The sequence below is a fragment of the Meriones unguiculatus genome, chromosome 6 (assembly GCF_030254825.1).
Source record: "Meriones unguiculatus strain TT.TT164.6M chromosome 6, Bangor_MerUng_6.1, whole genome shotgun sequence".
Classification (NCBI taxonomy): domain Eukaryota; kingdom Metazoa; phylum Chordata; class Mammalia; order Rodentia; family Muridae; genus Meriones; species Meriones unguiculatus.
In genome coordinates, this window is record NC_083354.1 from 32,793,961 (window position 1) to 32,806,463 (window position 12,503).

General features: G+C 53.4%; 1 protein-coding gene across 2 annotated transcripts in view; it reads right to left on the bottom strand.

Moving 5' to 3' along the window:
• Ccr8 (C-C motif chemokine receptor 8) overlaps positions 1–12,503 on the bottom strand; it is a 28,266-nt gene that overhangs the window by 11,782 nt on the left and 3,981 nt on the right. Inside the window, exon 2 of one of the 2 annotated variants that reach the window (XR_009592279.1) lies at positions 9,812–9,903. The exons of the other annotated variant lie outside the window; for it this stretch is intronic. The gene's annotated coding sequence lies outside the window, so the exon portion shown is untranslated. Of the gene's footprint in view, positions 1–9,811; positions 9,904–12,503 lie in introns of those variants that run through there. 2 annotated transcript variants of the gene reach the window in all.

A 12,503-nucleotide genomic window follows, 5' to 3' on the forward strand; every position in this document is an offset into this window, starting at 1 on the left:
AAGCCATCCCAAACCTCACCACACAGGCAGACTTGCTTTCAGAGAAACCCAGAAAGATGGCCCCTTTGGGAGTTCCAGTTCTAGCTTTGTCTGTCTGGACCATCTCCTGGGCAAGATGAGAACCTGGAGGCGGCGGAGGGGAGAGAGGAGGGGGCCTTAGGTGGGGAAGGCGGTGGAGGGAAGAAAGGAGGAGGCTGAGGCAGGTAAGGTGAAGAGGGATGGAAGAGAGCCAGGAAATGGGAAAGGCATGCTCCACGGAGAGCCAGCCATTGGAAAAGGACCAAGGCGTGGGGAGGGCAGGGAAGCCCCTCGCTTCCTGCCCCCCCACACTTACAAAGCCACCTTCCGCCTGTGCATGCCTGTACCCACGAAGCAGCTCCCAGCTGAAACCATACAGCCGTAGATAGCAATCTCGTTTATTAATTTATTCTCTCTGTATTACATCCTAAACACAGAGTGCCTCCCTCCTCTCCTTACTGTCACTGTGTCTCCTTTTCTTGTCACGGTGATAAAACACTGAGAAAAGCACACTGGGTGTGGTGGCACGTGCCTTTAATCCCAGCAGAGGCAGGTGGATCTCCGTGAGTTCTAGACCAGCCTGGCCTACAAAACAAAACAAAACCAACCAAAGCAACGTAAGGAAGGAAGGAAGGAAGGTCTTATTTGGGCTCCTAGTTAAGGGCACAATCCATGGCAGCAGGTGTGACTCGCAGCGTGACTAGTCGGCTGGACGGGATCTAGGTCCTGGAGGATGAATGGAAGGACAGACTCGCCCTGGGGGACGCTGGACCCTGGCTGGGATCCGGGGGTGGAGAAGTGGGCGGAGCAGCAGCGTGCACCCTTCCATCCTGGTCGGGGGGCCGTGAGCTCCCGCCACCCCGACTTCCCCGTGTGCACCCACAGGAGCCAGGAGCCGCAGTCAACCCTCTCTCCTCTGAGTCACTTTTGTTAACATGCATTATTACAGTGACAGGAACAGGTGGTAAGACCATGAGGAAGGTGTGGGCAGGAGAACAAAGCGGCTTGCCCCGGGGCGCCCACAGCAGGAAGCAGAGAGCGGGAAGGGGGCTCTACTTTGGGGGTTTAGTGTATTCGCTTGTTTGTTTTGTTTTTCTTTTATTGAGTCCAAGTTACGTTCTCTGTTTTGCCTGTGTCCTGAAAACCTGAGTTAAGGTGAACTCGAAAACAGCGGAGGACTTGAGGAAACCTGGAGCCAGCATAGTGATCAGGCTGTGGCAAGGCTCTAGGTAGATTCTCTTAGCCACACTCTATGTGAGAGACTGGACAGCAAACAGTGACGCAGAAAGACGTGGAAACGGTTTGATCTGGCCAGAAAGGAAAAGTGTTTTAAGTGGTGGACAAAATTAGGAGTTAGAGAACTTATCACCATTTAAATAGCAGCCAAGCGGGCTGGAGAGATGGCTCAGCTGTGAAGAGCACTGGCCGCAGAGGGCCTGGGCCAGTTCCCAGCACCCACATAGCTCACGGCCGTCTGCACCTGCAGCTCCAGGGGGACCTGACACCCTTCTGGCCTCTGTGGGCACGTCACACACACAGCACACACACGTACGTGCAGACAAAGCACCTATATGAATAAAATAAAACCTGAAGAAAAAAAAGCCAAGCAAACAGACAGTAGAAAGAGAGTCTTGAAGGCAGAATCTGTCATCACCTATCGCAGGCTCCAGTGTGCAAAACTGCGCATGCATTTGGAAGACTTTTATTTTAGAAGATTTCTGCAGGGCTGTGCTGCTTGATGAAGAGTGCCTGGGGTGCATCTTCTCAGACTCTGCCCTCTAGAAGTTAGCGGCTGCTGCAGCTGTGGTCCAGAGGTCCCCACGACCGCACAAGCTGGTGGCAGAGCTTGCACCCCACTTTGCCCCACAGCGCTGTCTCCACAGCCATGCAGAATGCCTGTGCCCAGGCTTATATATATGTATGTATGTATTAATTGTTTTATGTATGGGTTTGGGTGCCACATGTGTGTAGGTGTGCTAAGAGGCCAGAAGAGGACACCAGACCCCCTGGAGCTGGAGTTACACGTGTTTGTGAGCCTCTGCTGCGGTGTTAGGTGTGAAACTTGCTCGGGTCCTCTGGAAGAGCAGCAAGTGCTGTCGGCCGCTGAGCAGCTCTCCAGCCCCTGCGTCCAGACTCTGAAGGAAAGCGTGGTTCCCGCCGGCGTGGGATAGGGTCACAACGCTTGGGAGCCTCTGAGAAGCCAGTGCGTGCCACTGTGAGGACGGATCGCAGCTGCGGTCAGGACTTCCTCGGAGGGTCACCTTTGCTACCCAGAAGCTTTTGGCCTGAGGCAATCTCGTCTCAGTTCTCAGCACTGGGACCCGAGGTTCTGGGGTCCTAGTCATCCATGTTTTCTTCTAGTCGTTTCTGTTTGTTTTGTGTTTTGAAACAGGGCCTCTCCCCGTGGCCAACTACCAGGGAGCCGAGACTCCCATGGGCTGGAATCTCAGGCAGGGGCCAATATTGGGTTGTTTCAAAGTTTTAAGTCTTACAACAGTCTTTTTTCACTTTTTTTAAAAAATGATTTTGCCCACATATACGCTGTATTTTAATAAATTTCAGCCTGGGTTATTTTCTCTTTGCTTGCATTGACGCTACTGTGAGCTGTTTTCCTGGTTTCCTTCTCAGCATGGTTGTCCCTTGTGCATAGAGATGCTGCTGGGTTTTGCGTGTTGATTTTGAACCTGATATGTTGCTAAAAGTGTTTTATCAGATCTAAGGTTTCTTCCTCCCTCCCTCCCTCCTTTCCTCCTGACATTCAAGGTCAAGAAGCTGACAAATGACAAAATCCGTTGATGTTCAAGACTTCTTGCTCAGCACCAGTGAAAGAATTCTGTGCTCCATGTCCTAGGCGGCCTCTCAACCTAAACAGCCTTTTATAACGAGCTCACACCCCAACAGTCTCTAAGGAAGCAGTAAGCCCACCGTCTGTGCTGAAGGGGGCGTTCCTCCAGCCGGTGATAACTGCCAGATCACCCAAGTCCTGCACAGCAGTCAGGGCTCAGACTGTGTTCCAGGACGATTCAAGGGGCTGGGTGAGAACACCAAGGCAGTTTTAGTTCCAGAACACCAGAGAAGAAGCAGAAAAATGCATGAACCAAGAGCCACCTAAAGGTCAAACCAGGCTCTTTTTTTTGGGTAGAGGAAAAAAGTGGTATAGAGAGGATTTCTAGACTTTAATATATTTTATTTTTTAAAAAAAGTTGCTAAAAAAAAAAGTTCTCAAGGCTTATAACAAAATACAATCCCCCCAACCCCCACACTGGCTCTACACTCTCCAAAATCATGAAGAACACTTTCCACTGCCCCTCCCCCGGCCAGGAGGCACCACCCCAACTTCAGAATGCTGTGTTTATCCTGCCCATTCCACCACAGTGCCTGGGTCAGCAGCTGCTGACCCTCTCAGTGGCTGTCCACTCCTCCTGTAGTCTGGGCAGTGGCAGTGGCTGGATGAAAGCCTCTTTTTGTGAGCCGCCATGTGGGTGCTGGGAACCGAACCCAGGTCCTCTGGAAGAGCAGCCAGTGCTCTTAAATACTGAACCGTCTCCCAGCCCCAAATTGCCCATTTTTAATTTTAGGGTTACCTGATAAGTATCAAGTATGACACTGTAAGTCCACTAACACATAATGTGAAGACCCCTTAAAACTCACAATATCATATTCTCATTTTGCATAAACGTGAACGTCACCTGATACACCAGCTAACCTCAGTCTCTGCAGGACACAGTACAAATGTTGCCTGTAAGAAAAATGTGGGGGATGCTGAGGAAGAGCTTTTCTGGCTAACAGAGTAACAGAACCTTCCAGAGAGCAAGTGGCGAGCTGCTCTACTGTGCTGGACGGTCGGCCTACACGTTAGTGTGAGACCCAGCCTCAAAAACAGGAGTGTGAGACCCTGTCGCTCAAGACAAAACACCTTGATGGCAGAATACAGAGAGGCCGAGCTGGAAGTGCCCCGGAAGCCTCGTCCCTCCTGTGTAGCCTTCACGGAAGCTGCTTTGCAGGCAGGTGGGAAAGGTCAGCAGTGGTCTTTCCCAGCTTCAGACATTCCATGCCGCAATAGCAACTCGCCAGACGAGAGGCTACAACAGTGGCAGTTACCTTACAGGTGTGACCCGGCAGTTTACACCTGGGCCTAATGCCCGCTTCACAGAAGGAAGCTCACGCTTGGTACTGTGAGATATTTCATCACACTGTGAACCCCGAGATTGTGCTTTTTACTGGAAAAACCTGTTTCTAGCTGTGGTGTGGCTCTGCCGTAGCACACACCTTTAATCCAAGAGCTTTCTGCTTGAGCATTGTAAACAGGATTAAATAAAGTCAGCCAGAGGGTCAAGAGGCAGAGCAAGCAACCAGTCAGCAGGGAGTGAACATAGAGGAAAAAAAAACATGGAAAGTAAGAGGAACTCAGGAGGATGGATAGGAGACGCACAGGAAGGAGAAGGGAGGGACACAGGGTCTTTAGGAGAAGAGGAGGAAGGTCAGCTGGGAGCCTTCTCTGCCTATCTGAGCTAGTGGGCTTTCACTCCAGCATGGGGCTCCTGAGACGTTATTGGCAAAATTGCATGACTGAGATTTTGTTAAATCTGCCTGGCCAAAGGCCCACTAGTGCTGGGTCGGTCAAAAGCACAAGAAGAAAGAATCAACTTTTGTTTTGCTAAATGAACAGGTTGCCGAACTGCCTCCCTAATATTTGTGCCTCAACCAGAGACTAGTGCAGCTCTCAGCCTTCAGCAAAGAGACTTTTCTTTGCAGCCAAGGGCAGTTAATGTAGAGATTCATGGATAGGCAGGGGCTTGGAACCAGAGACTGGACAGTGTTCAGCCTTAAACAGGACATTCATATCACCCACCTCAGGAAGCATGGAAGAAGGGCATAAAAAGTGTAAGAGTCTCAGGGTGGTGCCATCACACACCTTTAGTCCCAGCACTCGGAAGGCTGAGGCAGGTACGTGGCTGTGAGTTCAAGGCCAGCCTGGTCAACAGACTTAGGTTCATGGCTACACAAAGAAACCCTGTCTCAATACAACGACGACGACAACAACAAAACAAAACAAGAATGTAAGAATCGGAGATGGCTGGAAGAAGGGTGGTGAGATCCAGGGGTAAGGCCTGGCACAGCCCTTGAACTCATGAGCCCTTAGGCACTGTGGTTGGCTACAAGGGTCTGCACAAGGCTGAACCCATTCAGTCATAAATGGGTGGAGGGCTCATGGATCCCCACCCCACCCGGGGGAGGTCCTTAGCAAGCAGAAGTCACTGTCTTCGGGGGCCCCTGTGGGTAGCTTTACACCATGTCCACATGAGTGGCCCTGGTTAAGTGGGTCATGCAGCAGAGCTAGACACATTAGAGCTGACACTGTCTCGTCCTCTCTCACCCTTGTCTCTTCCTCACCGGTCACAGGTCCTTCTGACATTTTGAAATGAGGAGCAAGCCAAGTTGTGTCTTCACTTGCCCTAAACACTTCAGCACAGAACACGATGTCATGAGCTCCCAGAATGCCCCGCTCCCAGCCCAGAACAGATCCTGTGGCGAAAGCACCCACAAGAGATCCTGCCAGCATAAAAGACACCTCAGCCAGCCGGGCCCGGTGGAGCACCCCTTTCATCCCAGCACTTGGGAGGCAGAGGTAGGCGGTTGCTGTGAGTTCAGGGCCAGCCTAGTCTACAGATCGAGTTCTAGGACAGCCAGAGCTACACGAGAAAAAAGACATCTCCACCTGTGTGACAGTCTGCTGTGGAGGACATGTCCCCTGCCTCTTCTCTGGTCGGCTGGTTAGAAACATGGGGCCTGGCCACACTCAGCGTCAGACGTCACAGAGGGCATGGACTGCGGAAGGTGAGACGGTTGGGCTACCTGCGTCTTCCCGACAGTCGTCTCCGGAGACTGATCAGACACAAAGCACGCCCTCACCCCCCATCTGGTCTCCTGCTCTCTCGTACTTGCCAGCCTGGTGCCTTTCTGTGCATAGTGTGGTAATGCCAGAACTTCCGAAAGCCTTCACTTCATCTGTGTTTAACTGCCACTCAGCTCACTTGCCGAATTCCCTATTTCCAGTCAGTCTGTATGATTTATTTCTAGTGTATCTATTTGTTTTCAATACCTTCCTGTGTTTCTGTGAGCATATTAGAATTTGGGGGGGTTGGGGGGGGACGACTGGACAGGATTTCTCTGTGTAGCCCTGGCTGTCCTGAACTCACTGTGTAGACCAAGCTGGCCAGGAACTCAGAGATCTGCCTGCTCTGCCTCCAGGTGATGGGATCTCAGGCATGCGCCACCACCACCCAGATAATTTTATATTCTTTATTCACATGTCTGCATCTAAAGTCTTCGTGGGTCTGCTGCTGGGAACTTACACCTTTGCTAACTCTTATTTGTGTCTGCCTGTCCCTGTGTGTTTCGACTGACTGTGAGTCCAGATTGCTAGGATGTTTCCCTAGGTTGTGCCAGCCATCATGAGCTCGCCTCCCTGTGCTGTCAGTGACAAAAGCCCCCATAGGCTCACACACTCGAACATGTGATTCCCAGTGGGGTTTGGGAGGTCACGTGGTGAGGGCATGGAGCATGGCTGGAGAAGACGCTGCACTGGAGCAGCCTTTGGGGGTTCACAGCGTCACACCCTTCCAGTTCTCCGCTTCACGGGCCGCAGATGTGGTTTCCTGGCTTCCTGCGCAGGCTGCCTGGTACCGTGCCTCCCCAACCTCCCATGTGATTCTCCCTCTGGAACTTTCAAAATAAACTCTTCCATAAAATAATTGAGGTTGTGATATTTTAGGAGAGTAACAGAAAGTCATTGGCACCTTCCTTCACTGGTACCTTTCTTCATTGATATCTTCCTTCACTGGCTCCTTCCTTCATTGATATCTTCCTTCACTGGCTCCTTCCTTCATTGATATCTTCCTTCACTGGCTCCTTCCTTCATTGGTACCTTTCTTCATTGGCACCTTCCTTCAGGTCCAGGCTCACTCCATGTTTCCCACCCTGTCCTTCCCTACTGACCTCTTTGAAACTCACTAGTTGTATCCCCTGGATCTCTTGCCAAAGATCGCCTCTCTCAACCGGGGTTGTTGGGATGGCTTTTTCTTCCCCCATTTTATTCAGTCCAGGGCCTCATCGTGAAGGATGGGGCCTCCCATATGCTCCAGCTCCCCATGTCAGTCCTCTCTGGAGATAACGCAGGCATGTTCCCCCACCAAAACCCCTTGAAGGCTGAGCATGGCAGGCATGCCCACAGCACCACCGCCAGGGCATGGGGACAGTGGCCAGCCAGGCCAGCTACTCTATGGAGATGGAGAGGTAGCCCAGAGGTCAGAGGTTAAGAGCCTTTACCGCTCTTGCAGAGGACCCAGTTTCCGCACCCACATGGCAGCTCACATCTATCTGTAACTCCAGCTCTGTGGAGCCTCTTCTGGGCTCCACGCACCGAAAAAAACTGTGGTGCACAGACAAATACCCACACACATAAGAAAAAATATTTTCTTTTAAATTTTCACAGATTTGTCTTGTTTTATGTGTGTCTCGCCTGCATGTATGTTTGTGTGCCGTGTTCCTGGTGCCAGTAGTGGTCAGAGGAGGGCATCAGACCCCTTAGACCTAGAGTTACAGATGGTTGTGAGCCACCCTGTTGGTGCTGGAAACTGACCCCAGGTCTTCTGTGGTAACAGCCAGTGCTCTTAACCTCGAAGCCCCTCTCCAGCCCCTAAACAAACCCCATCCCTCAGGGCGACCTCACGGTGAGCTCTGACCACCGCACCCACAGACACACAGCAACCCTCCCGCTTAAAGGGGGAATGGAGGCAGGACCAGCTAGGAGTGGAAGAGACCTCAGGTGGCCGTGAGTGCGAAGAGAAGGAAGAGGACAGGCAATCTCGAGAGGGCTTCAGTCAGACAGCTCTTTAGTGGGGGAAACAAAGGCTCTTAAGCCTCTGGGAGTGGGTAGGGCTTTTAGAGGTGAGTGTCCATCATTGGCTGGGGTCAGGGTCCTGGAGATGCCTCATTTGCATATAGAGGATTTCCAGGTGCTTTGGGACCTGGAAGGGCAGAGGGCGGTTAACCTGGTTCCTGAGCTGTGTGGCCTCCTGGGGGCAAAGGTGAGGGTGTAGGGCTACACCTGGACACAAAAGCCCAGGCAGTGGAAGAGGGAGCCTACTCCTGTCAATCTCAGAACAAGATTTCCAGGTTTTGGCCACACCTTGACCCTACTCTTGCTCTGTGCTGGCTCTTTGTAGTCCCACAGCTCCTGGCCTCAAAGGAATTCATGCACAAATATGTACACACACACACAAAGAGAAAGAGAGAGAGAGACCAGGACTGTCATGCTTACAGAGGCAGAGATTGGTCCAGCAACTATAAAAGTAGAAAGGCAGAGGGCTTTGGTGGAGAAAGGAAGCACAGCGCCATGATGTCTAGTGTCCTTATTTATGTCTGTTCTCCAAGGGGCTGTTACATACTGAGAGAGGAGCCTCTCACCATCCCCAGAGTTCCTGCCATCTAGGTTTTTGCCCAGAGTTCCCACCCTCAAGGCAGGCTGTGGATGACCAATCACAGAAAAAACAACGCTGACTCCGGTGAGAACTAAGAAGCAGAAGGACCTTCTGAAACCTCCTTCTCTCTCAGGGAGGATGCAAGGGATCTCCTGACGCTGCTGCTCCCTCCTTCCCAGGGAGGAGGGCTGGCTCTCCCAGCCTCCGCCGCCTGGAGCAGTGGGCTCTGAGAAAGCGGACATGCTGGCTTCAGCGGTACCTTTACTCTGAGTCCCCATGTGGGTGGCTATAGTCTCACAGGGCAATGTCTCAGCCATCCGTGGGCCACGCTCGCTGGTGGTTCCCAGACAGGGTATCGCCTGGTGACGTGTGCCCGTCTCGGTTTGTGTAAGGGCACCCTGTGATGCTCAGATAATGACACGGTTATCTGATGACCTTCCTCAGGCAAACGCCCTCTGTCGAGGAACACATGACTGTGTGTTGAATGCGTCTTCTCACAGAGAATAAGAAGTGCTGACTGGGGGTGGAAATTGAGAACTGTTTTTAAGAGCTTTCTTTGGTCATTCTTCCAGCCTGCCCTGTGAGTGAGGAGCTCCCCGGAACACAAGGTCATACCTTGGGGAGGGGAGCCACCATGTTCTCTCTCACAACCTCTCCAGCACTGGGAGGCTGAAGCTCATTCTGAATGTCATGTGACCCAGATCCAGGGCAGCCCAGAATGCTCAGATGTGCAAGATGGCCCCTAAAATAATTCTTCTTTTTCTTCCTCCTCCTCCTCCTTGTTTTTTGAGATAAAGTTTCTCTGTGTGGCCCTGGCTGTCCTGGAACTCAGAGTCCTCCTGCCTCTGCCTCCCAAGCGCTGGGATTAAAGGCGTGCACCACCACTGTCCCGCCTAAAATCCGTTCTTAAATGACTGAGTGGTTGCTCACTGGGCCCCTGGGCCCCCGACTTCACGTCTGCCTCCTAACGTATGGCCAGCTGTGTGGCGCAGCTCACAGCTGGCCCTCGGCTGCACAGGGCCGACTTACAGGTCTAATTCTCCGCTCTGGGTCTGATTGTGAAGGGCTCTTGGCCCTGCTGTCCAGCCTGTCTCAGCCCGGCCTCAGGCAGCAGTTCACCTCATCACCTCACGGGGGAGCCCCAAGGTTTCCACATAGGAAACTGCAGGAGGACGGTGGAAGCGACCAGGCCAGCCTTTCCCTGTCCCCAGCGGTCGCTGCTCCCTTGGAGGACGGGCCTTGGAAAAGGAGTGGGCACCACCTCCTCTGCCCACTGGCCCTGAGGGCACCTGCTCTAAGCACCTCGTTTCCAGGGACGGATGTTGTGCATGTAAATTTCTGACATGGGTGACAGCTGGCCTCAAGTTGACCCTCTCACCTCCTCCAGCCTCAGTCTCCTCACCTGAAAGGAAAGGTTGAAAATTAAAACTACAGGTGCCAATCAGAGGAAAGAAGGGAGGAACAGGGGCTGTGGGAGGAGGGACAGGGGCAGTGGGATTTCGAGTAAAGTGCGAGGATGCGATGAAAACTCCACACCCATTATTTTGAGTGGATGTAAAGTTGCACGCTTGTAGTCTTGCACTCGGGAGGTGGAAACAGGAGGATCGGAAGTTCAAGGGCATCCTCAGCTTCAGAGTGAGTGAGTTCCAGGACAGCCTGACCTGACATCTTAATTCGCCGTGACAGTCTGCGGCCTTAGAAGGCAGCGAGTCACTCCTGATGGTTTTGGAGCCTGGAAGTCCAAGCTCCAGGTGTGGGCAGGTTTGCGCTGAGGATTCAGTCCGTGGGTGGCAGGCAGCCACGGCCCTCGTGCGCCCTCTGCGCATGCGCCTCCCGGGCTGGCCTCACACTGTGTAGCCAAGGGTGACACTGAAGCCTGCGTCCTCCACCTCTGAGCGCCGGGATTACGGGCGTGCCCCACCACAGCTGCTTCACAGTGCAGGAGAGCAACCCAGAGCAAGCGTGGCACCCACCTAGCCACACCCCAAGCCCTGGGTTTTCAGGCGGAGACCCTCACCATGAGTGAAGGCTCAGGGAGGCCTGGGCGAGAGGGCAGGCTGCGCAGGGGCCTCTGGGGCACCATCCCTGGGCTCCATCCCCGGCCTGGCAACCCGCAAAACCCCGGGAAGCAGGCAGCTCCACCACGCTCCCTGACAGGAGCGGTGTCCTCTGTGCTGCCTGGTCTCTCTCCTGGAGCACCCCCTGGCGAAAGCCTGGCTTCTTAGGGTGACGTTGCTCCTTCCTCATGTGTCTCCAACTCTTCAATCACCTTCACGACCTGCCTGGCCTGCGGCTGTTCACATGTGTCAGTGCTAAAACTTGCACCAACCTGGCCTGAGTTGTTTGGGGTTGTTGCTGCTGTTTTGAGACCTCTGTAGCCCAGGCTGGCTCCCATTCACAGCAATCCTCTGGCCTCGGCCTCCCAAGCGCTGGGATCCGAGGTATGAGCTGCGGTCACCCAAGGCACACGGATGAGAGGGCAATGCCTAATGGTGGTGAATTATTGTTTCCGGCTGTGGTGGTTTGGATGAGAATGGCCCCAGAGCGCATAGGTTTGAAGACTTGGGCCTACTTGGTGGGACTGCTTAGAAAGAATTAGGTGTGGCCTTGTTGGGGGGGGGTGTCACCAGGGGTTGGGGGGGGGCTTTGAGGTTTTAAAAACTACCCCTGAGGTTCCCCTCTGGCTCCTACTTTTGGATCAAGATGGGAGTTCCCATGTTCCTGCCTCCCCGCCTTCACTCTGTTACCATGGACTCTCCCCTCCAAAACCATAAGCTCAGTTAAGTCCTTTCTTTTATAAGCTTGGAGTTTTATCACAGCAGTAGAAGGTAACTAGGTAAGGGGCAGAGCAGGAAACGCAGCCCCACAGCAGTGGTTAGCTGAGCATGTGGCATGTGCCACTTGTCCTGAGGAAAGAACGTAAGAGCTTCGAGGTTCTAGCTTGGGAGGCTGCGGTGAGAATGTCGGTGTTCTGGGGAGGCCTGGGCAGCACAGCAAGACCCATCTCGAAAGCAAGACAAACGTTAAGTGACAACTGGTGAGTTATTCTGGAGTGAAAGAGCACTTTTGCTTCAATTTGCAATGTTCTTCCACTTCGATATGCTGTTGCTTAGAAACGGTTTAGTCAGGGGCTGGAGGGATGGCTCAGTTAAGAGCACTGGTCCTTCCAGAGGCCCTGGAGCTGATTTCCAGCGCCCACTCGGTGGCTCACAACCATCTGTCACTCCAGTCTCAGGGGATCTGGGTTCCACTGTCCTCTTGTGGCCTCTGAGGGAACTGCACGCATGTGGTGGTGCACACACAGGCAGACAGGTACATACAATAATAAAAATAGCCCTTTAAAGAAATAATTTAATCAGGGGCTAAGAAGAGGGCTCAGAGGTTAGGAGAGCTCAAGTGTGGGTCCCAGTGCCGGCATTGGATGGCTCACACCTGCCCACAGCTCCGGTTCCAGGGCATCAATGCCCTCTTCTGGACTTCATTTATGCTGTCTGCACCGTACCCAGGTGGCGCGCGCGCGCGCGCGCGCGCGCACGCGCACACACACACACACGCACGCACGCACGCACGCACGCACGCACGCACGCACACACACAGATGAGGTGCCGTTTACTGTCTTCAGATTCAAAGAGCAGGCCTGCCTCCTCCCTGAAATGGATGCTCGTGAACTCAGCGTGCCTCTCCTGCATTCCTCAGTGTGTGCAGGTGTCTGTCCTCACGCTGTAGCAACTGGGGACAGGGGACTGGCTGGCACTCACTATGGAGCTCTATCTGCTGCCACAGCCACGGACAGGACAGGCTGACTCCTCAGCGCACAGCAGGTGAAGCTGGGAGGGCAGGAAAGTACTCCCGGAGCAGGCACAGACAGGGGGGCAGGCAGGGGGGCAGGCAGGGGGGCAGGCAGGGGCGGGAGGGGGGCTGGAGGAAGGGGAAGTGGTGGACTGCAGGGAAGTCAAGGCGGCCCTCATGCTGAGAACATGCTCGCTCGAAAGACAGACAGAG